Consider the following 27,438-nt stretch of genomic DNA (forward strand, 5'->3'; position numbering starts at 1 on the left):
ACAAACCGCACTACCCAAATATATTTATATGACTAATTAACCTACTAATCCCATAGGTCTTTGGAATGTGGAAGAAAACTGGAGTATCTGGAAAACCCATAGAGAGAATGTACCAGCTCTTTACAGACAGCAATGTTTTCGAATGCAAGTCACTGACGCTGTAATGACATAGTACTAAACATTATACTAAACATGTTGGTTCTACGTTAATCTTGTGAATGACTGAGATGGAGAGGGATGTAAAACAGGTGGGGGGAGGGGTTGCACTACTAATCAGGGAGAATGTCACAGCTATATTTAGAGAGGGCATCCTGGAGGAAATTGATCGACTCTTCTTCGAATTCAATAAAGCAGCACAAACTTGAGGCAATTTCCCACCATCTATTGGGTACTATCTGCTCAAAGTCATTTTGAGGAGCTAAGCTGCTGCTTGGAATTAAGGTAATGGAAGTGAAATGTTTGACTTCAAATGATACCCATATTTTTGCAAAAATGATTTTGAGTTCTTTAACTTTTCTGTTTTCTATTTATATTTAAAGAATAACTCAGCAAATTTTAAAAAGATTTAACTTCCCAAACTACCTTGGTCAATTAATCCCTTCATGCTTTCATTAATTTGTTTCAAGTTCAATGCAACTTTTTGACAATTGCAGCAGTCCAAAACACAAAGCATTTTATTACGTTGTAAATATTTTTCCCCAAAAGGATCCCCAACTATTAGACTATTTATTAATTCTCTGTTTTTATCAAATTTAATATTGTTCATTCCCTATAGCCATCCCAAACAAAAGAGAATATTAGCAACCACATACTTGGAATTGCATTGTTATCACACTCACCTGGACTGATATATAAAATTATGGCTGTTTGAACAGGTTCGAAAGCATATATGGTAAAACACCCATTATTAAGCAACCAGCAGCCTCAATGACTCACAGAAACATGTATGCTCTCTGGAGAAAGCATTGCAGGGAGAAAGCCCCGTGGGAGTGGAGCTTCCCATGCATGACCCACTCTGACCAGGACCAGCCTCCCTCTGATCCTCCCCCACCGAGGTGGCTCCTGACTATCTTGTGAGCTCTCCAAATCCATCCCCCCCCCCCCCCCAACCAGGAGAACACTACCCTTCAAGCTGTACTTCTTAATGTGAGAGTCTACAAAACTCTCATCAAAACAGAGTGGTGCAATCCCATCACTGATTCCAACCATCAGCACCAGCTCATTTAAGCTGCAGGAGCTGTGGTCATGAACTATGCAGAAAACCTCCAGCAGACAGCAAGAGCTGTTGGTATGGACAAATTATCACAGTAAACTCCATCTTAGCAATGTCCACAATCTTTGTCATGCACCTTTCAATCATAGCCTTTAAATTTAAATTTTGACATACAGCATGGTAAAGGGCCCTTTCAGACCACAAGCCTGTGCTGCCAAATTACATCCAATTGAGCTACAAACCACCCCCCCCCCCCACCACCACCCCCCACCCTCCCAGTACATTTTTAAGGATGGGAGGAAACGGAAGCACTCAAGGAAAACCCACAAAGACATGGGGAGAATGTACAAACTCCTTACAGACAGTGTGGAATTTGAACCCCAGTCTCGATCACTGGCCCTGTAACAGCATTGCTCTAACTGTTACGCTAACAATGCCACCCTTTATAATGGATTTCTTTAATTGAAACTTAAGCTGTGGTATTTACTCTTCTAATGTCTCTCAACACACTCTCAGGAAATTGTAGTTTCAGCTTTTAAATACGATGTTGCTGATCATCCACTAGCAGAAAATATTGTATATATTTTGTCACCACTCAGTGATGACAGCGTCCCTCCAGTCCTCCCCAATAATAGAAATAAAATCCTCATTGGGTGGGTGCTTCAGGAGCTTTTATTTAAAAGCTACTCATTTGGCTAACTTCCAGTCCTGACTCCTCCTGGCTATCATTACAGAGAACCGACAAAGGCATATGTGGCACCCATTTAAAGGGAATGTGAGCAAGAATGGCATCCTGATGTCAGACGACAGCCCAGAAAAATGGAGTCCTCTCATGAGAATAAGGGTACACCCTGGATGAGTGCCTGCCAGCTTGCCCCCTGACTCACTATGGGATAGCATGGCAATGGGCATCTGGGATCTATGCCGGGGGAGCACCCAAATGTGAAGCCAAGGTGTGAGATGCGCTAGCCAAGACTTTGGCACCTAATGGATGACCTTGCACTGCCTGCTCACAGATATTGGTGGTAAAGGTGCACACATATGCCACCTAAGCCGGAGAAACCAGGCATGCGCGTCAGTGAACAGACAATTTTCTTTCTCCCACCTCTCCTCTGACACTGGGAAGCAGTTCTCACAGCAACCTGCTCCATCGGATGGGGGCAGGTTGATGGTGGAGAGCTGTTGTCATTGAGTTTGATTGTGTGTCTTTTCCATCATGCAGAAGGCACTTGTGTATATCAATCCATATCAAGCTCACACCAAGACACAAGAGAAACTTGTCCGTGAACTACTCTTTGCAGATGATGCCGCTTTAGTTGCCCATTCAGAGCCAGCTCTTCAGCGCTTGACGTCCTGCTTTGCGGAAACTGCCAAAATGTTTGGCCTGGAAGTCAGCCTGAAGAAAACTGAGGTCCTCCATCAGCCAGCTCCCCACCATGACTACCAGCCCCCCCACATCTCCATCGGGCACACAAAACTCAAAACGGTCAACCAGTTTACCTATCTCGGCTGCACCATTTCATCAGATGCAAGGATCGACAATGAGATAGACAACAGACTCGCCAAGGCAAATAGCGCCTTTGGAAGACTACACAAAAGAGTCTGGAAAAACAACCAACTGAAAAACCTCACAAAGATAAGCGTATACAGAGCCGTTGTCATACCCACACTCCTGTTCGGCTCCGAATCATGGGTCCTCTACCGGCACCACCTACGGCTCCTAGAACGCTTCCACCAGCGTTGTCTCCGCTCCATCCTCAACATCCATTGGAGCGCTCACACCCCTAACGTCGAGGTACTCGAGATGGCAGAGGTCGACAGCATCGAGTCCACGCTGCTGAAGATCCAGCTGCGCTGGATGGGTCACGTCTCCAGAATGGAGGACCATCGCCTTCCCAAGATCGTATTATATGGCGAGCTCTCCACTGGCCACCGTGACAGAGGTGCACCAAAGAAAAGGTACAAGGACTGCCTAAAGAAATCTCTTGGTGCCTGCCACATTGACCACCGCCAGTGGGCTGATAACGCCTCAAACCGTGCATCTTGGCGCCTCACAGTTTGGCGGGCAGCAGCCTCCTTTGAAGAAGACCGCAGAGCCCACCTCACTGACAAAAGGCAAAGGAGGAAAAACCCAACACCCAACCCCAACCAACCAATTTTCCCTTGCAACCGCTGCAATCGTGTCTGCCTGTCCCGCATCGGACTGGTCAGCCACAAACGAGCCTGCAGCTGACGTGGACTTTTTACCCCCTCCATAAATCTTCGTCCGCGAAGCCAAGCCAAAGAAAAAAAAAAAGAAGATATCAATCCATTAAATTTGCATCATTTTAGATATGTTTTTACAGTTATGACATGTTAATTAGATTTAGCAGTTTAGAAACCAGTTATTTATTGTGTTTGTAGTAATTGGTGAGTGATGTGATTTCTGAGGGGTGGAATGCTACATGTGGATTGTAGAGGAACACGCGGCCTCCCTGTCTGGAACATTGTGGATTGTAGGTGGACACATGACCTCCCTGTCTGAAATGTATTCAGAAGTTGCATCATCTATCAATCAAATTTGAAATCCAGCCACCTATTAGTACATAGCTTACCAATGGTTCATTTAAATGATTCAGGGTCATCACCGGCCAGACACCCAGCTCAGAACAATATAAAGATTGATGCATGCCACATTTATTTCACTCTGCCTCTTGATCCAAGTCCTTGATAACACTCCACACCAGATCGCTACTGTGGACATTACTGGAGGAGTCGTTGGTAAGGTGTGCACTACAGTTGGTACTGTGATAGATCAGTGCTTGCAGAGAGCCACACCCCTGTTAGTACAGGGAATCGGGAGTGTGTTTGAAAATCCCTGTCTGAAATGTGTACACATGGAGGAGTGTGAAGAAGATAGGTGGCCACTGGTATCAAAGTCCAACCTGGGTCCAATATGAATGTCTATAAAGTTGTTTAGTAGTAGAGTAATTAAGTATCATTTGAAATCTTCCCGTTTGTCTCCCATGTATTCAAAAACTTACCTTTGATGGTAACACTTGTGTGCAGCCTTGTCTCTCTGTGAATTCAATCCACATAACACGCAATCTCAAGCAACCAGAAAATTCACTTATCCAGCATCTACCAATCCCCATAGGTGCCAGATACCAGGGGTTTTATTGTATTTTTGATAAAGCAACTCAGCTTCTGACTCACTGAAGGTTTCTTTCACCCACAAGGCAGCAGTTCCAATAGATGATTTCTGTTCTCTTGAATGTGTGCAAGTATTCCCTGTGAAGAAATATTGACGAGGTGATTTACATCCTAATCAAGAACTTATCTAAAATATACCTTACTTGTACTCCACAGCCATCCATTGATATACTGATGCACTTGATGTTAGTTTCTTCCTCCAAAATTGCAGAGTGAATTCAATCATATTATGATCAGTGCCTCTAAAGGATTATTTTATATTCAGGTTTCTTATCAAATCTGCTTTATTACGCAACACTCGATCGATATTTGCCTTTCCCTGAGTCAGTTCAGCTACAGTTTGCTCTAAAGCGCTGTCCCGCAGGCATTCTATAAATGCTTTTCTTGGGATCCAGCAGCAACTTGATTTTCCCAATCAACCTGCATATTGAAATCCCCCATGGCTGTTGTAAGATTGCCATAGACATAGCTGCAGTTTCTGGCTGAATGGTGTACTAACAATAACCACTCACTCAATGTCACCAAAACCAAGGAGCTGATTGTAGACTTTGGGAAGGGAAAACTAGAGGTGTACAATCCAGTGATCATCTGAGGATCAAAGGTGGAGAGGGTGAGCAAATTTAAATTCCTGGAGTCACTATCTCAGATGACCTTACCTGAGCCCAACACACTAATGTCATCTTGAAGAAACCATGTCAGCACTTCTACTTCTTCAGGAGTTTGTAGAGATTTGGTATGGCATCCAAAACCTCTACAGATGTGCAATGGAAAGTGTGCTGATGGGCTGCATTACCACATTACCACCTGATCTCTGAGAGCAGAAAGCCCTGCAAAAGGTAGTGGACACTGCCCAGTACATTACAGGAAAAACTCTCCCCACCATTGAGAAAATCTACATGGAATGCTACTGTTGGAGAGGAGCAGCAATTATCAAGGATCCACACCACCCAGAACATGCTCAGTTCTTGATGCTACCTTGAGGAAAGAGTCTACCCCTATGTTGCTACTCCTCCGTTTCTCCCCCTATGTTTCTATCCCAGTGTTTCTACCATTTCCACCCCTCTGTTTCTACCCCAGTATTTCTACGTCTCAGTTTCCACCCTTTGTTTCTACACCTCTGTTTCTACCCCTCTGTATTTTCCCTGTGTAGGTGTCACAATGAGGTTCAGAAACAGCTGCTACCCCTCCACCATTAGACTCCTGAACAACAGGCTCAATCGAATATTCATTCAAGGACTCTTACTTTGCAAATTATTTATTACTGTATGCAGGAAAACTCCTGTTATCCAGAATTCAACCAACTGGCAACCTCAAGCAACTAGCAAAAAAAACAAGGAAAATAAATAAACTTCCAAAAATAAAATAAAGACTAAATTTTAAAAATTAAAAGTTAAAATTTTTTAAAGTAAATGTTCTCTGAAGTAACACATAAACCTTTGGTGAAGATGGGAACAAATATTCAGCTAGCAGAGTGCTTTGGTTGTGCTTGGCTCGTAGCAGCTGTTTAATAAAGTTATGTTTGAATAAAATGGCGTCACCCAGGATGAAGAGCTGGTTAATGCCGCTCACCGGTGGGGTGACTCTCTTAAAGTGTCTCCTTATTCCTGTTTAGTAAGATTCTTTATCTTTATTAGTATCTTATTAAGTATATTGGTAAGGCTTTGTCTCTAAACTTGAGGAGGGGAGCTTAATTATAATGTTCATCTTCTGGGCGGTTCCATGGTGGGGGAGGAACCTACAGATGCAACAACAGTTAAGTGTTTTCAAAGATTATGACTGTAAATAAATTAAATGCTCTAAGGTTTATATATTCATCCAAGTGAAGTTTGTTCAGTGTAAGTACAGTCTAGTATTTTTTTACTTTTAAACTGTTTATTCTTCATGGAAATGCATTAGTTAGGCAATGTAAGAGTGAGTCTCAAACAACCAGAAAACTTGCTTATCTGGCAATTATCAATCTCCATAGCTGCTAAATACCAGGGGTTTTACTGAATATTTATATTTTTCCATATTGCGAAGTTTGCTTATTTGTTTTTGTGCACGTATCTTTTCTTGAATACAGTTTTTTGCATGGCCAACAAGTAGAAATTCTGCCTGGCCCACAGAGAAAAAAAAATCTTGTATGTGATATTGTGTATGTTGTTTCACAAGGAAGGACTGTTTGGGGCCCGAATGGTGGTGAGGGAGGAGGAGGTGAAGCAACACTTCACTTGTGAATCTCCAGGGGTCACCTACTGGATCCAATGCTCCCGTTGTCATCTCCTTTACATCAGAGTGACTAGGTGCAGACTGGGAGATTGCTTTATTGAGCACCTCAGCTCTGTCCACCGCAATAAGCATGGATCTCCCATTGGCCAATCATTTCAATTTACCGTCCCATTCCCTTGCTGTCCATGGTCTCATGTACTGACAGACTGAGACCACCCTCAAATTGTAGGAACAGCCCCTCATCTTCAGTCTGGGCACCTTGAACGGAATGGCATTAATATTGATTTCTCCAATTTAGTCCCCCTTTCTCCTTTCTTCTATTTCTGTCTTTCTCTCTCTCCCTTTTTCCCTCTGTGACCTTTCATAGAGCCAAAATCACTTCTCACCTTTCCTCATCATATTGAGTTAACACCTTTTGTTTGTTGATGTGGACTCCTCCCTCTCCCATTTTCCCCCTTTTCTCACAGTCTTTATTGAGACGCCTGTCTACTTTTTGCTGAAGCCCCAAAACGTTGGTAATATATCTTTACCTCCTATGGACTCCGCAAGACTGGCTGAGATCCTCCAGCAATTGATCTTGTAGACTGCTTCTCATAGGCTTGTAGTCCAGGATGGAATTGATTATGCTGAGGTAAGCAAATTGGCAAGCGAATCTCCTTCAGGCACCTTAGTAAACAAAATTTCTCTCCCAATTGGCAATGACCAGTCTCTAAAATTAAAAAAAAACCTATTCTGTTATATCAAACATTGGTAAAAAATCGATAATGGCACTTCAAGTATGCTAGCAATGAGGAGAGAAAAACAGAAGAAAATAATAAAGCAAACTCAGTTTTATACACCATTAAATATCTCAGCGTGCCCCATTGTCCTTGGTCAGTTATTTCAGAATGTGATCATATTGTAATGCAGGAAATGTGAATGCCAAATTCACATCCTTGCATCCATGGCTTTAACCCTCATTCTCAATATCCTCTTTCAGAGGACCCTAGCATTGCCCAATGCCAGCCAATTGCTCTCCCTAATGTTTGCTTGATCCCTGTAGCCATCCAGCTGTTCCTCTGTTCCTTTGAAGCTTATTCTCTGACTAAGCCTTCTAGCCACTCTCTGAATATGTTGCAATTTTGCCCATTAATTCTCCTGGGAAGCAACCAGGGATGATTTATTACTTTAAATTTGATAGATGAATATCTGAAGCAAGTTACCATTGGTGTAAAAGTGATGAATTCATGGTAAACTTTCCCAAATCTGCAAGGTGTAATTGATTCTAAACCTGGTAAGTGAAACAAGATTAAACAGGGAATGGGAGGAAATGGCTTTGGTAAACATCAGCATAACTTTGACTTTCCTGTGTCATGTTTTCACTTCCACTGCTCCAGTGAGGATTCTCCACCATAAAGTAATTTTCTTTCTTTTAGCCATCTTTGTCTTATTTTGAATCAGTTTTTCTTATTTTCTGTATAATCTACTCTGTTGGATATACACTACAGCTTTACCTGTCACACTGATAAAGAAGCATGACATGCTTTTAATTATCCCTATTAACCTGTTTGGATTCATCCTATTTGGGATATTTCCTTTGTTCTACCCATTCAAGAGCTATCTTCTCTACTACGAAAAAATAACTTTTTTTCACTTACCAATACTGACAAAGGGTCCTGGACATGGAATGCAAGCTGTTTCTCCTTTCATGTTACCTGACCTAGATGTTTCCATCAGCTTTTGTTTTTACTTCAATTACCTTGCCTTTTTATAAAATGTAGTTCACATATTTAACCTCAACTGTTTCATATTATCCCATTTTATCCACTTGCCTTTCTACACCGTAAACCACTCCTTCACTTCCCAGTTGAATCAAGAGAAGTTAAGAACAAGATCAGAACATTTCAAAGTGCTTCATAACCATTTAAAGTACTTATAAAAGTGTACTTTATGTTACAACTACAACATTCAGCATAACTTCACATTTAGAGTCAGATAATACAGGTGATGCATCTGGAGTTCTCCCGTACTTCAAATATCACCTTGGAGAACAAGATTGCTTCTTCACAATTTTTCTGAAATAAAATTCAATTTTAAAATATTGATCTCTCCTTTTTTCTTTCAGATTTTTGAAGGACACTTGTGTTTTCCCAGCATTTTCTTTTTCATTTAAGAAAATGTTCACATTCCTCTCAATGTTACTTGATGTGCAAACTACAGCCAGCAGAGGGCAGATTTGGCTGGGGAAATTGGATAATTTATTTGCTTTCCTTGGCCTGAAAATTGAGTGCATGGCCTAAAAATGAATTTATCTCATTTTTAAAATAAATAAATGGAATGGGGAGGATAGCTTGGAAACCCTTGTTTCTCCAGATTAACATCTGACTAACCTAATGTCATTTAGAGAAGAAAGCGTGCCATTCTCGCCTAGTCTGGCTTTTATCTTGCTTCCTTCCCTAACAATTTGATTTTGACCTTAGATCTGGGATTGTCGCTGCACCCAGGCCAAATAAAATTGCCATGGTGGGACTTAGTTCTAATTTGCTTCAGTAGCAAGAATTCTGAGGATGATTTCAGGATTGTCGCAATGAGAACAAGAGGGCACCATCATAAAATTTAAATTAATTAAATAATGAAATGGGAAAGAAAAGGGCAGTGTAAATAAGCATCTCTTCCCACAAAGAATATAGTGCCTGAAGTCAATTTTGAGAGTAATCAAAGGTTATCAAAGCAAATAAAGCATTGATAGTGTTAGGTCTGCTTTGTTCATGAATGAGTGAGACAAACACCAGGCTGAGTCGAAATCAGGGTTCTTTGTTCTTTATTACCGGATTGTAACACTTGCGACTAAACATGTTAGTCGGAGAATGCATTCTGCCGTTATCAGCAAAATGGTGATTTTTTATACCCTTGCTTAGAACATCATCATATCATTACTTGTCCAATGACTAAAACTGTTGCTATCCTTTCCCTGCTAGCTTCCTGCCTCTCAATCCATCAATGTCTCTCTTATCTTGTAAGTACAAGGATGCATTTACATCTTGTTACAGCCCTGTACAGGGCAGGGTAACTCCTTACACATTCCCATCTCATGATGTTTTACCTTACAATAGGAAAATAGAGCTGAACATAAAGCATGATGCGATAAATAGCTGGAAATCCCCAATCAGATAGACTATTCGTGTTCTTATTATCTATGAACACAAACTATTCCCCAATAATGGTAGGTTGGTAGATCAAATAAGGATGATGGTTAATTCTCTCCTAAAATTCATTAAGAACTTGTTAAAATATAGTCACCATAATAAGAAAATAATAGTTTTCACACTTATGAATGGTAATAACTAAAAAGTATGAGTTTGTTGTTTCCATTGCCTCCACACTTGAACCTTCTTTCATAATCTTCTAAAACTACAGATTCTGGGGGCCGGGTGGGGAGGAGATGTGGTGTATGCATAAGTTCATTCCAAGATGATTCCTTGATTGTATGATCTCTTAAAAATTCAAAAACATCAGACAATTGCCCGAGAAATCCACTATCTAAGTTTGGCAGACATTGCAGTATTTTAGGACTACTAAAATTCAACCACATAACCTAGCTCAAAATATTTAACAACCAAAGCACAAACATTCTGTTCTCCATCTTAATATGTTACCATGAACTGGACAAAAAGCTAAATTTCACATGAAGATGCCATGCCAAAATATGGCTGTTAAAATGACAGGCCCAGCAGCAATGTCCATTACTCGTGGCTTACATGATCTTCAGAAATGCACCCATGTAGCTTGTGGTTAATATATTAGTCAATGGTGTCATGACGTAGCAAATACGGGTGACTGGAGAGGAAATGTGTTGCTTTTTATTGATGTCACTGTTGCTTGAATATTTTCATAGTTAGGTCTAAAGCTACAGTTCCGTGGATTCTGGCTGTCTCCAGAGATGATAATATGGTCAATCAAAGTGCCACATCCTTGGCCTTAAATATTCTCGCTCTTGCCTTCAGCAGGTTGCAAATCCTCTGATTCATCCAAGTGGAGGGTTATTGGCAGAGAGCGGGAGGTTTGAGCTAGTGGAGCTGTTCGAGTGAACCGGTGCGGACTCGAAAGGCCAACATGGCCTGTTTCCGCTCCGTAATTGGTTATATGGTTAAACGGTTATAAGGGCTGCTGAAAGTAAACATGAAGAAAGATTTTGAGCTTATTGTTGATAATAAAGAAAAAATACAACCCACAGAGTTCAGGTAAAAGTTTATTTTGCATCAATTTCAATCATTTTCCCCAAGGATCACTTAAGAGGGTTGATAAAATGTAAAGAAATTCAGATTTGTTTTCTAATTTTTATTTAAGGACATTTGTTTTGGAAAAAAATGTCACCATGAGAAATGAATGACTTTCATTGCATGACCATTACATAATTTGACAAATACTTCAGATGCCATTATCTCATTTATAGGGGCAAAAAGAAATTGGGCTCCTGTGAAATCATTATCGACAGCAAGAACATCCTCAATGTTACAAAGGCCAGGTGCCATAGTTTGAAATACATCTCGCATTCACTCTTGATATCAGTTAACACATAGCAACCTAAAGACATGGTTTTTAAATTGATGATGTTGTTTTCAATAACATTAGCCCAAATTGAAGACTTGGCCCATGATTATTCTGTCTTCTATCACTATAGTAGGTTCTTATTGCCTCTGAGTCAGAGGGCAAATTTATGCTGTACTGAGCAAATGCTGCACTGTCGGAGGTCCCAATAAAAATGAGGCTCCATCTGCCTTCTTACAGGAACATTAAATAATCTGTGGTGTTGAGGAGGTTTGCTTGTGTCTGGGCCAATATTCACTATTCATCAAACAACAATTTTAAAAAATCAGATTTCCCTGCTCGTAATTTTAATTACTGTTTTTTGGGATCTTGTGTAATTAATGACTACCATGTTTCATGCATTATAGGAGTGATTGCATTTGATGTGTAAACCATTAGGACTTTCTTTGTAGGCGTGAATGTTAGCCCGAGCGATCATTTTCTACCTGAAAACCGATCTCAGACTACTTTAGAATTTCAAGGTAGAATGGAAAGAGAGAAAAATGTTTATACTTCAGATTTTTGTCAGACCAAAATATTAAAATAAAATATGGAAGTGGAGGCAGAGATAATCAGAAATAAATTGGCAAATATCAATTTGAAACCTTTTCAAAGGTGGGGAAGGGGTGGTGATGGGAGAAAATAATAACTAATGGATCTGCTGAAAAAATTAGGAGGAATTTCTTGGCACAATGCTTAATTTGCTGCCATCGTCATTTGTACGTCACTCATTTATTTCCTTTAAACATGCAGCAAGTCTTTGATGCATTAAATGACTTTGAATGTTATTTGCTTGATTGAATGTTTCCCTCTCCCTCATCAGTTATTAGGTTTCATCGTGATCTGTTGATACAAGATTTAATGCTTGTAGAGATTTTCCCTTTCATTAGTTCCTTTTCATGAGAGCTTCTAATCTGGTGACCTTGAAACATCTTGGAGCACACCTGTTAAAGCAATACCATGACTGGCATCAAACATCTCTGGTGCATCTTGTGTCTCTTGGTTTTGCAAATGTCATGCTTGGAGAGCTGAGGCCTGGTTTTGAGTGGTGCAAGATATTGAAGAGATTTTTACTTCAAATGATGGCTTTTTGCTACAGTGTTTCTGACAAAGGTGTGTAGGCTCAAAAAGTGAGTAAGATGGTGTAAATTGCCTATCTTTTGCTTTCAGCTCGTAGTCCCATATTAATGTTTGGCCTTTGGCCTTTGTGCTGAGCTCTTTATCTTTCCACCATCAATCAATCTTAATAGAAAATACAATTGTACAGAATGCATCTGCAGGTCTTTATTCAATGCTTTTCTTCAATTTAATTCCTGGAGTTGGAGGCGTTGCTGACAAAGTCTGTCTCTTGCTGCTTTTGAAACTGTGACAGTGAGTTTCTTTGATGAAGTGCAGTTAGGTCAGAGACTCGAGGACTTTGACTGGCAAGGAAATCTGGAGTTGATGCAGATCCCATGAGGCTGTTTGCTTTTGTCAATAGAGGCTAGCAACATGGAAACAGGCTCTTTGGACCACCAAGCCTTCATCTCTACTAATTCCTTTTACCAATGTGTGCTTCTGTGTCCTTCAAAATCGTAAAGTTTAAGGGTTTGGGTGGTGCTACCAAATAGGCTCAGTGACTCAGTGTACTCTCAGTACTTCATGCTGCAGAAAAAAATATAGCCGAAGTGCAGAGAAATGTTTAAGTTGCTGTTTCTAATTCAACTTCACCAATCCCAGCATAGTTCTGGAGTGCTCAAATGTCAATAATCTGTTCAACAAAACTGACCTTGCAATATAATGTGTCCAGGCAATCCTTGATTTACAAGGATATATTCCTTGAAATCAGAATGCCCTCAATTGGAAATGCTGGACAAAATTGTTATGGATATATCAGGACTCTTCTTATTGTAATTCAAAACTAGATATGTAAGTTGAGTGCACACACCCTGAACAGTCAATGGCATTACAACATCCATCATAAATGAATGTTCATAAATGAAGGAATATTTTGTATCCAAGTACACCAACCTTGTTTAATTAGCCAGTTTTCTTACCATACCTTTATATTGTGAGCCATCAAAGTCTTTAAAATAATGAGGTTCAATAGTCTTCTTCTTTTTTCTTCTTCTTTGGCTTGGCTTCGCGGACGAAGATTTATGGAGGGGGTAAAAGTCCACGTCAGCTGCAGGCTCATTTGTGGCTGACAAGTCCGATGCGGGACAGGCAGACACGGTTGCAGCGGCTGCAGGGGAGAAATGGTTGGTTGGGGTTGGGTGTTGGGTTTTTCCTCCTTGTAGTATTTACTAAATAGAAAGTGCATGACACTGAGGCATAGTCAGAAAATAAATTGGCACTAGGCCAGAGGTGGAGTTAATGGGAAGGAAAAGCAGAACATAGTTGAGAGTCCTAAAGGAGAATGGAGGAAGTTGGATTCCATGAAGTGACAATCATGGTAGAAAGGCGGGATGTTGGAATGAAGAATGGGGGCACCTTCCATTTGTTCAGCTGGTAACGTTTTCTGGAGCAAATAATTTAAGAGGGATGATGCGAAAAATCATTGCTTCTTTTACTTGGTTTATCAAGTCCATTGCAACAATCAGTGCTGTTAAAACATGTCAGTGATGAAAAAATAGTGAGTGCATTGAGAGAAACTTCTGGAAGATTCTCATCCCAAAATAGATGTATGGATCCTTTAAATTATGAAGTGCTGCTTACAGGAATATCAAATGAGGAATAAAGCAGTTTGTTTGTCCAATATAAGGTCTCTGCCAGTGAATGACTCATTTGCTTTGATTCACTTTCTTGGCTTATGAATCATCAGTGGAAAAATTTGCTGGCTGAACAAATAGAAGTTATTTTTCAATATACACCAATATGTCCCTTAATGACATTTTTAAGTTAACCTGCTTGGTTACTATTTTCTTGCAGAGCGCTGAGCAAATGCAGTGACTGAATTAATTTATTTTACCTCAATTATTTAATTGCTTAATAAAAATGTGGATGGCACATTATATTTATTCCTCATATTTGATTTAAAATGCAGTTGTATTTTGCTTGTGTTTGCATGATCTGAAGGTCATTCACTGAGTACTGGTTTATTGATTTTTTTTTATATTGGATGCATTCTTGATCTGTGTGTAATAAACCAAAGTGTGGAAACAGGAAAGGAAATAAAGGTCATTCACATTGATAATATCCTCAAGCTTTCCATATTTTAAAATCATTAGGTGTCCAGCCTCGCTAAAGCTAAGAAGCCCAGTAGGATGGAAAATGTCAGGTATACTGATCATAAATGTGTCTTTTGATCTTGTCCTAGCCTGCCTCAGCCCTTTATCCAGCTCTGGATTATTTTTTTAGTGTTATTGGCATACTTAAAATTGATGTCAGTTCCAATGGCCCTATCAGTCAGGAAAAAAATGCAGACACTCAAGCTTGGGTCTTTAAAATTGATGTCAGCTCCAATGGTCCTATCAGTCAGAAACAAAAATGCAGACACTCAAGCTTGGGTTTAGATGGCATCTGTGCAACCACTGAGGGTTTTGCTGCAGGTAGCATGACTATCTCATAGCTACAGTTACTCATGTTTGATCCTAACCTCTGGGCTTTCTGTATAGAGTTTGCATGCTATGCCTGTTACTTTGTGGGTTTCCTCCAGGAACTCTCATTTCATCCCCCATCTCAAAGATGAGTAGGTTTTTAGATCAATTGATTGGCTACATTAAATTGTCCCTTGCTTTGGTGGATGGGAGCAGAACTGTTGGAGGGGATTTGACAGGTATGTGTAAAAGAAAAGATTTTGAGGAAATGAGTGGTGAAGGAGATTAACGAGGTTGCTCTTAAAAGCTAGCACAGACTGTTGCTAAAGCTTAAGGACATTATTTTCGATGTTCATCTTTTGCATTCTACTATCCACAATAAATGTAAATGAATTGGGAAGTCTTTGACCATAGATCATTAGTCTGACTGATTGAAAAACCAGGAAATACAAATTGTTGCAAGCAAAAGTAACCATAACTGTCTTAAGAATTAAATTGGTTGAATAAAGTGTTGCAGGCTTTGTGTAACTCCAGATCTACATACAAATTTTTGGCTCTTTACCGTCTTTTTCAAAAGACATTTGGTTGAGTCAAATATTGCAGGGAGTCAAAGAGACAACATGATTCAGAGATAAATACCAACTTTTCATATCAAAAATCACCTGAAATATCATTTTTAATGGACTTACACATATTTAACAATGGAGAACTGAAACTCGTTCCAGTATAAAAACATGAGAATCTTTGGACTGTGACTACTTCTGGAAGGAGCTGAATACCTTGAGCCTCACCACATGAGCATTTAGAGGCCTTGACCCAATAGCAGAGCCCACTTATTCACCCCATGACTTATCAGTTACTGCATAAGACATCGAAAACACCCCATAATCCACAAAACTTCAGTGGGAACAAATCATCGTCAACTCTGATGGACTACCTAAATAAAGGAATACTGGCAATAAAGTATAATCTTTCATGTTCAACTGGATGTGAAATGAAAATGCAAGTTCGCTTCTCAGGTTATTTATTTCTTATGTTTGATATCAAAGAAAATTGGCACAAGTACCCAGTGCTACATATATTAATTGGCTGCGGTATTTCTAAAACCCTGACAAATGACTGAGAGTGCTGTGCAGAAAATGAGGATAATTTCTGAGAATTAAATTGGCTGTAATGGAGAAGTAAATAATCTATTTCATGTATAATTTGCATTACCCTGAAGCGTAACATGTTGCACTCATCCTCAATCTGCTCATCTGGAGCTCATTAAAACTTCATGCAACCCAGAAAGGTCTGCTGCAATGGATTATTTCTGCCTAAAGGCAAATTTTAAAATTTCAAACCAAGTACTTAATACTTATGATCGACATCTGAACGTGGAACATGAATCTATTAGCGATTTGGTTTGTGAGCCCAAATTTTTTAACAGATTTTTATTGGTGATGATTTAGAAATTATAATCTCAAATTTTAAGCAGTTCCAGCCCTCAATTTAATTCTTGACTGTTATCAAGCCTGACATTTCTTATCAATTGAGCTGGTGATGGGCTGCCTTCCTGAACTGCTTTGGGCATAGCAGTATAATACAGTTAAGTGGGATCGTTGGCCATTTTGGAGAGTAGTTAAAAGTCAATCATGTTTCTGTGGGACTGAGACCATAAAGGATTTAGGTGGGCAAGGACAGCAGTTTTCCTCCCTGAAGAGCATTAAGAACTAATTGTATTTTTATGAAAACTTCAAAATCTATGTGGAGTTTTTTTTTGTTCTGTTTCTCGGCTTCTGGTCACAATCTTGCTTTGGGGTAAGGTTTTTGCATGTAGATCATGGGATATTAATAGTAATGGTTATAAATCATATTCAATTCCCAGCGCTTGTTGAGTATTTCCGCTGTACACCAATTAAATACTCATTTATAATACACTACCCTTCTACAGACAAGTTAGTAGAGGTCACCTCTAACTAAACCTGGGTTTTAATCTTTTATATCAACATTTAATCCATTATCTATAATCTTGCCCCCGAGTTGAAATGTCATGAGTTCAAGCCCTCTTCTATCAATTCAGCATTTAATACAGACCAGAGAGGTTTGAAATTCTGAGATGGTGGCTAGGGAGGAAAATAGAGTTAATTGCTGAACAGTCACAACTGACAGGGATTGATGACAATGAATTTGTTTTTCCCAAGGCTTAACTGGAAGAAGCTATAGATCATACAAGAGGGATAAGCAGTCTAGTGACATAAGAGCAAAGGAGAAAGTAGAAATGGGCATTTCAGTATATACAGAGAATCTGGATTGTAGAGCTGGAGAAAGGACAAAGAAGAGGAAACAAGGATTCATGCCAAGACAAGATCCCAAATGATATCCAGAGGCTGAGCAAATTGGCTAAATTGATCTCCTCAATCAGTCACAATGGATGTGACAGTGTTACGTCCAGGTGCATTGTTCGTCATTGAGATGCTACTGTGCATATCTGGCCCCCTTCGTGCACTAAGAGGCAGTCTTAAAAATCAGACCCTGTGAAAAAAATTATAAACGTGCTTGTTTTTATTTTTGCTGTGCATATTATTTTATGTAGTGCAAGTATTGGTGCATGATCGAATAGAATTTCCAGGCTCCAATGTACTGATTGAGTTTGCTGCACACTCAGCTCCTTGGTGCAATCCCTGACGTACAGCTTAACCAGCCTCCAATTCATGGATTAATGTAGAGCTGTCAGTCTATTTTCTAAAATTAACTTGCTGTAATGCAGTCGGAAAACAATTTTCCCCAATTGCAGTCCTTCAGCACTTTTAAAGTGTGTTTTCCTGTCTGATACCTTTACAGGGTCAAATTTCATTTACCAAACATTCTTAAAGTTGATTCTTATTTTATAAATGTTCTACATTACTGCCTGTCACATAAATAATTGGGTTTGGATTGATGTTTCCATTATGACTGAGTCAACTTTAAGGCTTTTGCAATACTCTGAGATAAATTGATCTGAAGATTAATTGATAACATTTCCATTTGAACATATCTTTAAATCACTGAGAAGAAGCTGAAGGTTCTTGATAATTAGAGCAGAGTTCATGTACCAGTCATAATACAGGAGATTTGATGTTCAAACAAGCCTTGTGCGAGAAAGCAACTGCCACTGTCCAATATAATGATACTCATTCTTTGTCCACAATAAAAAGCCTATATTTTTAATAAAGCAGGAGCCCCTACAGACTTCTCATTCACTTACATAATCTCCTCAATCACCCCAAACCCCTACTTGCAACAACCACCCTACTGGCCTTTTGTTACACATCTTCATTCTCTAAATTTAAACCAAAACAGATCTTTGGCACAATATGATGTTTACTGCACAATATAAAATGACTTTGTGAATGTCAGCTATAAGGATGTCATCAATGGGAAACAACCTTACATGACAGAACAGAGCAGGAGGACCTCTAATTAAACAGATCAATCACTCACAGTTTAGTTGTTGCTTGACTTCTGACTATGTAATGCTTCTCCAAATGTATCATGTTTTCTACCAATGTTTCAGACAGTAAGTCTATAGGGAGATTTATGAGCAGGTTGTGAAATGCTTTTTTTTCCCTGAATTCAAGATTTCAGCACAATTGGATTCCTCCCAGATGGTGCAAATTAGTAGATGTTACCCATGAAACACAATTTAACTGAGAGAATCCAGCAGAGGGAATAGTAAGGAAGACAAAAGTTCCCAGTAGAAATCCATATCTGGCCAACGTTCAGGAAATAATTCCTTGACAAGAACTTTAGTTAGGAAAAATATACTAGATTTTTGCAAAATATCTTCATTGAAATTCTTTTTTCTTTGGCTTGGCTTCGCGGACGAAGATTTATGGAGGGGGTAAAAGTCCACGTCAGCTGCAGGCTCGTTTGTGGCTGACAAGTCCGATGCGGGACAGGCAGACACGGTTGCAGCGGCTGCAGGGGAAAATTGGTTGGTTGGGGTTGGGTGTTGGGTTTTTCCTCCTTTGCCGTTAAACCACATTTACCATGTCAGAGCAGAGCAAGGACAGTATTGCTGGTAGCTGCCAAGGCAGCACAAGGAATAGACTTTTATGGGATTGGCTCATTCAAGAAATACAAGAGGATTCTAGATTTCATTCTTTCATAACCAGAGAACGAGGGTGGGGGTGGGTGGGAGGTGGTGAAGATAAAAGGGCAGCATTGGCTTTGCATTGCAGGGCTGTCTATCAACTTGTCTCAAAGCTGGGATTGAATTGTGATCAGGGGCAGTGAAACTGTAATTTTGTGTTCAGCATGCTCAGGCCAAAAAAAAATTGGGCTAGTGAATTAGTTTACTTCTCAATGGGATATATTATGACCTGAAATACAATTGCTAATCGCAATTGGATATACCTTATATAGGTATGATGAGGCTCCGATAGCTCAGTGGATAGAGCACTGGTTTTGTAAACCAGGGGTTGTGAATTTGTTCCTTGCTGGGGCCTCATTTCAGTGAGGGGCACTGGAAAAAGTGGTGACTCTGTCTTCTTTACCGTAGACAAAGTTAAAGAATTTCATGTATGTTACATTCTAAATGTAGTATTACATGACAATAATGGAGCCTTTACCTTCACCTTTAATAGTTGACTCCCCTTTATTTTTTGGCCCTAAAATGTGGTATTTTCCATATCGCATGTAAAAGTCAAACCACACCCCCACCCCCCCCATTTTTGACCCCAGTCATCCGCCCACTGGACTACTCACCACCCTGACTGTGAACTCTCACCTCGGCCCCGGCTATCCAAGCTACTGACACCCTGACCGAGGATTTGGCACCCAGTCCCGGCCACCCGCCCATTGAGCTCCCGATGCCATGGATGATGCAGGTATCACCGTACCCCCTAAATCTATCCTAAAAATTGGTCCACAAAATTCAACTATCGCACCTCTACATACCGTATTCAATGCAATTACTGTGTGTTTCAAGAACTCTGTCCCCTTTCTCTGCACACAATACACAGAGGTATCTGCGAACACACAGTGATTTTAATGATTTATGTCACTTCCACGACTAATAATTTTTGCAGAATATGAATATCATATGGGTCTTGCCTGCTGAGGTGAACTTTACCCACAGTATAAAGTTTGATCCGACATTACTTAAAAGGGTTGTGTTGCTTCATTGTCAAACATGGGCACAGAGATGGAGATGACGGAAGAAGAATTCTACATCGTTGAGATGTGGGTAAAGAGAGACAAAGGTGAAGCCCCTACTGAGAACAGAACCCTCTGTCTCTGAGAGGGGAAGGTCGGAAGGTATAATAAAATCCAGGCAGGGGTCAGAGTGGGGATCTGTGAGGTAGAGAGTGTTGGGGAATTGGGGGAAGAGAGGATTTGGAAAGTCAGAGAGTAGGGATGGAAGATAGGGGAGAAAACAGGGGATTGTGGAGATGAGAGGATCCAAGGGCTAGGGGAGTGGGAAGAAAGGGGAGCTTAAAGGAGTAGATGGGGGTGAGTATTGAGAGGTGTATGGAAACAGGGAAAGGTGTGGGGTGGTGGTGGGGGCTTGAGACAACAGGATCAAGCAGTGGAGGTATCCAAGGTGTCAGCCTTGCGGAGGCTGACATTGGTGTGGAAACTGGCAAGGGAGTTGGTATAACAGGGTGGTCAGGACCAGGGTAAGTATTTGCATTGATGGAGGCTTCAGGGGCTCCAGACTGTGGACAGTCGGGGTTAGCAACAGAGGCATCAGGGGCTCTGGCCTGTGGGCAGCTGGGACCATGGTTTGCAGCAGAAGCATTGGGAGCTCCAGTCTGTGGGTGGCCAGGGATGGGGTGGAAACTCATGTTGAAGGTGTCAGGAGCTCCAGCCTGCAGGCAGCCAGGGCCAGGGTGAGAGTTTGCCATGGTGGTTCCAGCACATAGGCATCAAGGGGTGAGGTGGAAAACCTGTGGAAGATTGCAGAGGCAGCAGTCTTCTGGGAGGATTTTTGATGGATCCAGCTGAGTGAATAACCAATGGTTGAAGGTGTGCATCTGGCAGGAGAGGTCCATGGAAAGTCATGGTGAGTGAGATCCAGAGGTATGGTAGTGAGAGCATGTGTTTGCTGGTATTTTTGCTTGGAGGTGAGGGTGGTCTGTAGAATTTGGTGAGAGAAGATAGCAATAGTCAGTGTAGTGTATTTGAGATCCTTGTGTGGGTCAAACTGGAAGGTCTGGAACCAGAGCTGGAAGCCATATGGCACAAGATGGCAGCGGAGACAAGCAGGTAGGAAAGATGTGTGGCTGTTGAAGCAAATCTGTGTAAGTACATGGTCGTAGAGCTCGTACAATGTGGCAGGACTGGTGGTTTACTGAGTCTTCCTTCGTCTTAGAGCAAGGTAAGTATGCAAATAACTGCAATGTTGAATAGCTAGTACTGTGAGAAGCATATGAAAGGCTTGCAGGTTGGAGGAATGAAGGTGCAGCGAATTGAGCAGCACGAGGTTAGTGGTGCATATAGCATATATACCATTTGAAGGTGAATTCATTGACTTTCACCACTTACAGGAGATCAGTACATCTCTTAGAGCACTGCTCAGTTTGACTTTCAGCCTTGATGCCCGCAACTGTTAACTGCTACAGTTTTCTCAGTGTGTTTCTGGAGAATACCCTTGCTTTAGTAATACAGGACATTTCTTATACTATGCATTTCATTCAAGAAGGCTACCAGTCCAGTATCTGAAAACTATGGAGTCTGTCCCCTCCTATGATGTAACATTATCCACAGGTAATGAATGGCCTTTTCAGTCTGACCCACCATCCACCAGCCACTGCCAAATTCAAACATTAAATAAGAATTGATTTGTACATAAGAGAAATGCAATGCAATTGGCCTGCTTATGAAAAGAGACTGCAGTAGGAAAAGTGAGTAAAGGCAAAAAAAAGTTTTTCCAGTCATTCAGTATTCCTTAGAAGCAGACTATTTTCTGTTGTTTGTTTCTACTGGAGTTTTTTTTTCTCTCCAGCTCAGTAAGCTGACTCACTAGGCACAATATTCAATTGGCAGCAGACAACCACTAACATTTTCTTCATCTATTGAATTCATTGGAAAGCTTCATAGCTGAGCCCAGTTCTGTCACCATGCTGGCCTGGAATCATGAGGAACATTGCCAGCCCTCTGATATTAACCTGAAGACTCTAAGAACTAATGTTTACGCTGCAGAATACTACTGGAAATTACTAGGGAAAAAATAATTCCTCTATTTAGAGTTCTCTTTCTTTGTTTTCTTTGTGCACTTGTGTACACTGAAAATATTTTCTTTCTAATAGCTATCAGACCCTTGAACTTCCCCTTGGGCAAACTTATCATGGACTGCTCCTACACTTTCTGACCATCCATTCCATAGGATGATGATGGTTCCTTTCAGTCAGTTTGTGGGATTTGAAATGAGGATGCCCCACTCAGTAGGGGTTGCACAGCTCCAGACCCACCATCTTGACATCCCCTCCTGGATCCAGCGGCACGGTGAGGTCCAAGACACCTGGGGGAGGTTCTGTTGCAGTGAATGGCCAGACCAAGCTTCAAAGCAAGGGATGGCCTTTCCACGCTTCATGGCATGTATTTGCTAGATGGCTATTAATCCTACGAGAGGGTTCGTCCACCCTTTAACAGGTCTTGTTTTTCATTCTAGCAAGCTGGCCGGGGAGCTGGTTATGTCGCTGACCATTTGATCAAGCAACAGGAAGTATTGGGTTACATGATACCAGTAGCACTTTGACAAGTGACCTGACATATACACCTACACCACTAAATGACCACCTGCCCTATTATTAAGTCACTTTTTATTTGTACTTGGATAACAAAATATTTATGGCAATCTTTTGTATTTATTGTCATTTTTAATCCAACAAGTACACTATTGTAGGTGCCTTTTAGTTGTTCGGGTTGTTGCTTTTTTTTTTACAAAGTATCTATCTGTTCACCTCCAGAAAGAATTTCAGTGCATATAACAATTAGTATTAATAAACATATTAAAACAAATCTTACTGTTTGTAATAAAGAACTGTTACATTGGCTGCAGATATAACAAGTTTTCAGACACATGCAACAATATGTAGATCAAGTAATAGTGAGCATTCGCTTAACATTTTTCTCATTACTCTGCAATAACATTTGGATCTAATAGAATGTCCATAAAACTATCTGCTTCTCCATAGAGGAGTTGCATAATTGAAGGAAATTCAATGTCCCAAAATGTGATGGAACCTAATATCTAATAGGTGGAATTTTAACAAGTCCCACCACCCAACTTTGAATGGATTAGAGAGTGGATTTAAAACTGAAATACTTTGAAACCTAATCTTCAGTTATTATGTTGATCCTTGCAAGTCTGTTGTTATCTAATGCATCGGTAATCAGATTAACTGTGAATATTTAAATGGACAGAATTTAGTTGGAAATTGAACTTAAAAATGATTAACTTTCTCTAGCTTCAGGAATGTGACAGCTGGAGGAGGGTAGGAACTGGGAGATAGGGGATCTGAATCTGTGGCTGAGGAGCTGGTGTGTGAAGCTTGGATTCTTAGACCACTGGAATCTATTTTGGGGTAAGAAGAAATTGTACAGGGTTGGGGGAGGGTGTCTCAGGTTGCACCTTAACAGGAGGAAGACCAACATTCTGGCAGGCAGGTTTGCCACTGCTTCATGGGTTTATTTAAACTAAATAGTTGGGGGGAGGGGGGGAGGAGGAGATGAACTAGAATTATAAGGATGGAATTAAATGGAAAGAGAGAATAAGAAAAGTTGAGAAAGACAACAGAATTAATGGGGCAGAAAGCTTGAGAAGGGATCAGGGAGTATGGCCAAGTGCAATAGGAATCAATGTGAAAGGGAAGGGAAGTAACGGACTAAAATTTTTATATATGAATGTACAAAGTATAACAAATAAAGTGGATGTGCTTGAGGCTCAGTTAGAAATTGGCAAGAATGAGGTTGTAGGAATAACAGGGATATGGCTGCAAGAGGGCCAGGTCTGGGAAATTAATATTTAAGGATTATACATCCTATCGAAAGGACAGACAGGTTACCAGAGGGGATGAGGTGTCTCTGTGGGTGAGGAATGAAATTCAGTCCCTTGTAAGGGGTGACATAGAATCAGGAGATGTAGAGTTGGAATGGGTAGATCTGAGAAATTGTAAGGGCAAAAAAGCCCGGAGCTATCTACAGGCCCCCAAACGGTAGTCTGGATATAAGGTGCAAGTTAAATCAAGAGTTAAAATTGGCATGTCACAAAGGTAATGCTATGGTTGTTATGGGGGATTTCAACATGCAGGTAGACTGGGAAAGGGAGTTTGTGGAGTGCCTCCGAGATGGATTCTTAGAGCAGCTTGTATTAGAGCCTACCAGAAAGAAGGCAATTCTGGATTTAGTGTTGTATAATGAACTGGATTTGATCAGGGAACTCGAGGTAAAGGAGCCATTAGGAGGTAGTGTCCATGATATGATAAGGTTTAATCTACAATTTGAGAGGGAGAAGGGAAATCGAAAGTGTCAATATTACAGTTGAACAAAGGGGACTATGGAGCAATGAGGGAGGAGCTGGCCAAAGTTGACTGGAAAGATACCCTAGCAAGGATGACAGTGGAACAACAATGGCAGGTATTTCTTGGAATAATACAGAAGGTGAAGGATCAGTTCATTACAAAGAGGAAGAAAGATCCTAACGGGAGTAAGGGGTGACCGTGACTGACAAGGGAAGTCAAGGACAGAGTAAAAATAAAAGAGAAGTGTGACATAGCAAAGATGAGTGGGAAGCCAGAGGATTAGTAAACTTTTAAAGAGCAACAGGAGATAATGAAAAAGGCAATACGGGAGAAAAGATGAGATACGAAGGTAAGCTACCCAAGAATATAAAGGAGGATAGTAAAGCTTCTTTATGTATGTGAAGAGAAAAAAAATAGTTAAGGTAAAAGTTGGGCCCTTAAAGACAGAAATGGGTGAAATTATTATGGGGAACAAGGAAATGGCAAACGAGTTGAACAGAGACTTTGGATCTCCCAGATGTAATAGTGGACGAGGACTTAGGGTAATGGAGGAACTGAAGAAAATTCATATTAGGCAGAAAATGGTGTTGGGTAGACTGATGGGACTGAAGACTGATAAATCCCCAGGGCCTGATGGTCTGCATCCCAGGGTACTTAAGGAGGTGGCTCTAGAAATTGTGGCTGCATTGGTAATCATTTTCCAGTGTTCTATAGATTCAGGATCAGTTCCTGCATTTTAAGAAAGGAGTGAGAGAGAAAACAAGGCCAGTTGGTCTGACATAAGTGGTGGGGAAGATGCTGGAGTCAATTATAAAAGAGGAAATAGCAGCACATTTGGATAGCAGTAACAGGATTGGTCTGAGTCAGCATGGATTTATGAAGGGGAAATCATGCTTGACTAATCTTATGGAATTTTTTGAGGATGTAATTATGAAAATGGACAAGGCAGAGCCAGTGGATGTAGTGTACCTGGACGTTGAGAAAGCCTTTGATAATGTCCCACATAGGAGATTGGTGGGCAAAATTAGAGCACATGGTATGGGGGTAGGGAACTGACATGGATAGAAAATCGGTTAGCAGACTAGAAACAAAGAGTAGGGATTAACGGGCCCATTTCAGAATGGCAGGTAGTGATTAGTGGGGTACCGCAAGACTCGGTGCTGCGACTGTAGGTGTTTACAATATACATTAATGATTTAGATGAAGTGATTAAAAGTAATATTGGCAAATTTGCAGATGACACAAAGCTGGGTAACAGTGAGGAGAATGTTACAAGAATGCAGAGTAACCGACAGGTTTGGTTAGTGGACAGATCCATGGCAGATGCAGTTTAATGTGGATAAATGTGAGGTTAACCACTGGTGGCAAGAACAGGAAGGCAGATTACTATCTGAATGGTGTCGTTAGGAAAAGGGGAAGTTCAACCAGATCTAGGTGTCCTTGTTCATCAGCCACTGAAAGTAAACAGGCAGTGAAGAAAGCTAATGGCATGTTGGCCTTCATAACAAGGGGAGTTGAGTATAGGAGCAGAGAGGCCCTTCTACAGATGTGCAGGGCTCTGGTGAGACCACACCTGGAGTATTGTGTACAGTTTTGGGTCTCCAAGTTTGAGGAAAACATACTTGCTATTGAGGGAATGCAGCATAGGTTTACGAAGATAATTCCCGGGATGGCGTTACTGACCTACATTGAATGATTGGAGCAACTGGGCTTGTTTATACTGGAATTTAGAAGGTTGAGAGGGGATTGAAACATATAATATTATTTAGGGATTAGACATGCTAGAGGCAGGAAACATGTTCCTGATGTTGGGAGAGTCCAGAACCAGATGACACATTTTAAGAATAAGGGGTAGGTCATTTAGAATGGAGATGAGGAAGAATATTTTCACCCAGAGACTTGTGGATCTGTGAAATCTGTGAAAAGTTAGATAAAGCTCTTAAAGATAACAGAGTCAAGGGATATGGGGAAAATGCAGGAACAGGGTACTGGTTGTGGATGATCAGCTATGATCACAGTGAATGGTGGTGCTGGCTCAAAGGGCTGAATGGCTTACTCCTGCACCTATTGTCTATTGAAATGCCAAATCCAATATAATCTTTTGTTCCAATACTCAAAGTGCATTAGGAGGAATCAGATGCATTTTTCAGTCTCTTCAAGGTACACCGTTGCAATCATTCCCTTCCACAAGGCCCACCTCAATTATCAGACCTCCAGCATCATCCAAGACTTCATAGATGCTCTCAATTTCATGATATTTCATCTTCGCTTCTTCTGACTATGATCTCTGACCACACCTCTCCAGTGCATTTGGGTGACCACCAGTCCCTACTTGGTTAGGACAGTTCTGACAAAAAAGGCCAATCCCAAATCTACGCCTCATGGTCCAGGGTTTGTATAGGAATTAGGTTCCCTTCTGACTTAGAATAGGCCCAGTATTGAGCCTCCTATGATCATAGCAAACCTCTGAAAGCTCATGCAAATCTTGTGTGGTTCCCCCATCACATTCTTGCACTGGAGTCATCAATGATGGATGAGCTGCTCAACAACAGGGCTTTCTGCATCGTAGTCACATTGCACGTACTGAGCTGAGATAGATTTTTAGAGATTGCAAAGTCATAGCCCCATTTTAACTTGCTCTCAAAGCTTTAAAACACCATGATCAAGAAAACTGCTTATATCCTTTAATAAACATGAAAATTAAATGGACCGATTCAGAATGTAACTGCAGCCATTTCTGGATCAAACTGTCCCATTCTGGAAATTTATCCAATATCATCCTTGATTGTCTAAAGCACTTTCAGCACCAGGTATCCATTAATTGTAGCTGACGATAACTTAAAGGTATTTAATAAAATTCTCACCAGCTTAGATGTGCACCCCAGTCAGTTGGTTGCTCAATATGACAATCATTGTTTCAGTTATTGATCTGCAGAGAGTCAAACCAGTGCTTCAGGAAGCTACTTTATCCTGAGAGAGGGATATCACTTGTTACACATGAACTCCCTTCACCCTCGAACAGGGGTGATTCAACATGTCCCTTCCAGTTTTTAAGCATTGATGAAGTATTTAATGCCCTTTTGTTTTGAAAAATGCATGTCAGTGGGCATTCCAGAGAGAAATAGGCTTCAATAATAGTTGGCCAGATATGGACCATCTTTACTTACCACCTCCAAATCCATGTCACCCACTCACTGATCTAGAACACCGCAGATGCTGAAATCTGGAGCAAAAACAAAGAGCTGCTGGAGGA

General features: G+C 40.6%; 1 long non-coding RNA gene across 1 annotated transcript; it reads right to left on the minus strand.

The window, feature by feature from the left end:
- Positions 1 to 4,410: 4,410 nt before the first annotated feature.
- On the minus strand, positions 4,411 to 27,438 carry LOC138739841 (uncharacterized). The gene is made up of 3 exons (XR_011342472.1): positions 27,353 to 27,438; positions 7,144 to 7,322; positions 4,411 to 4,483 (listed from the first exon to the last, which is right to left on the minus strand). It is a non-coding gene; the product is annotated as an uncharacterized lncRNA (long non-coding RNA).

Source organism: Narcine bancroftii, chromosome 7 (genome assembly GCF_036971445.1).
Source record: "Narcine bancroftii isolate sNarBan1 chromosome 7, sNarBan1.hap1, whole genome shotgun sequence".
Classification (NCBI taxonomy): domain Eukaryota; kingdom Metazoa; phylum Chordata; class Chondrichthyes; order Torpediniformes; family Narcinidae; genus Narcine; species Narcine bancroftii.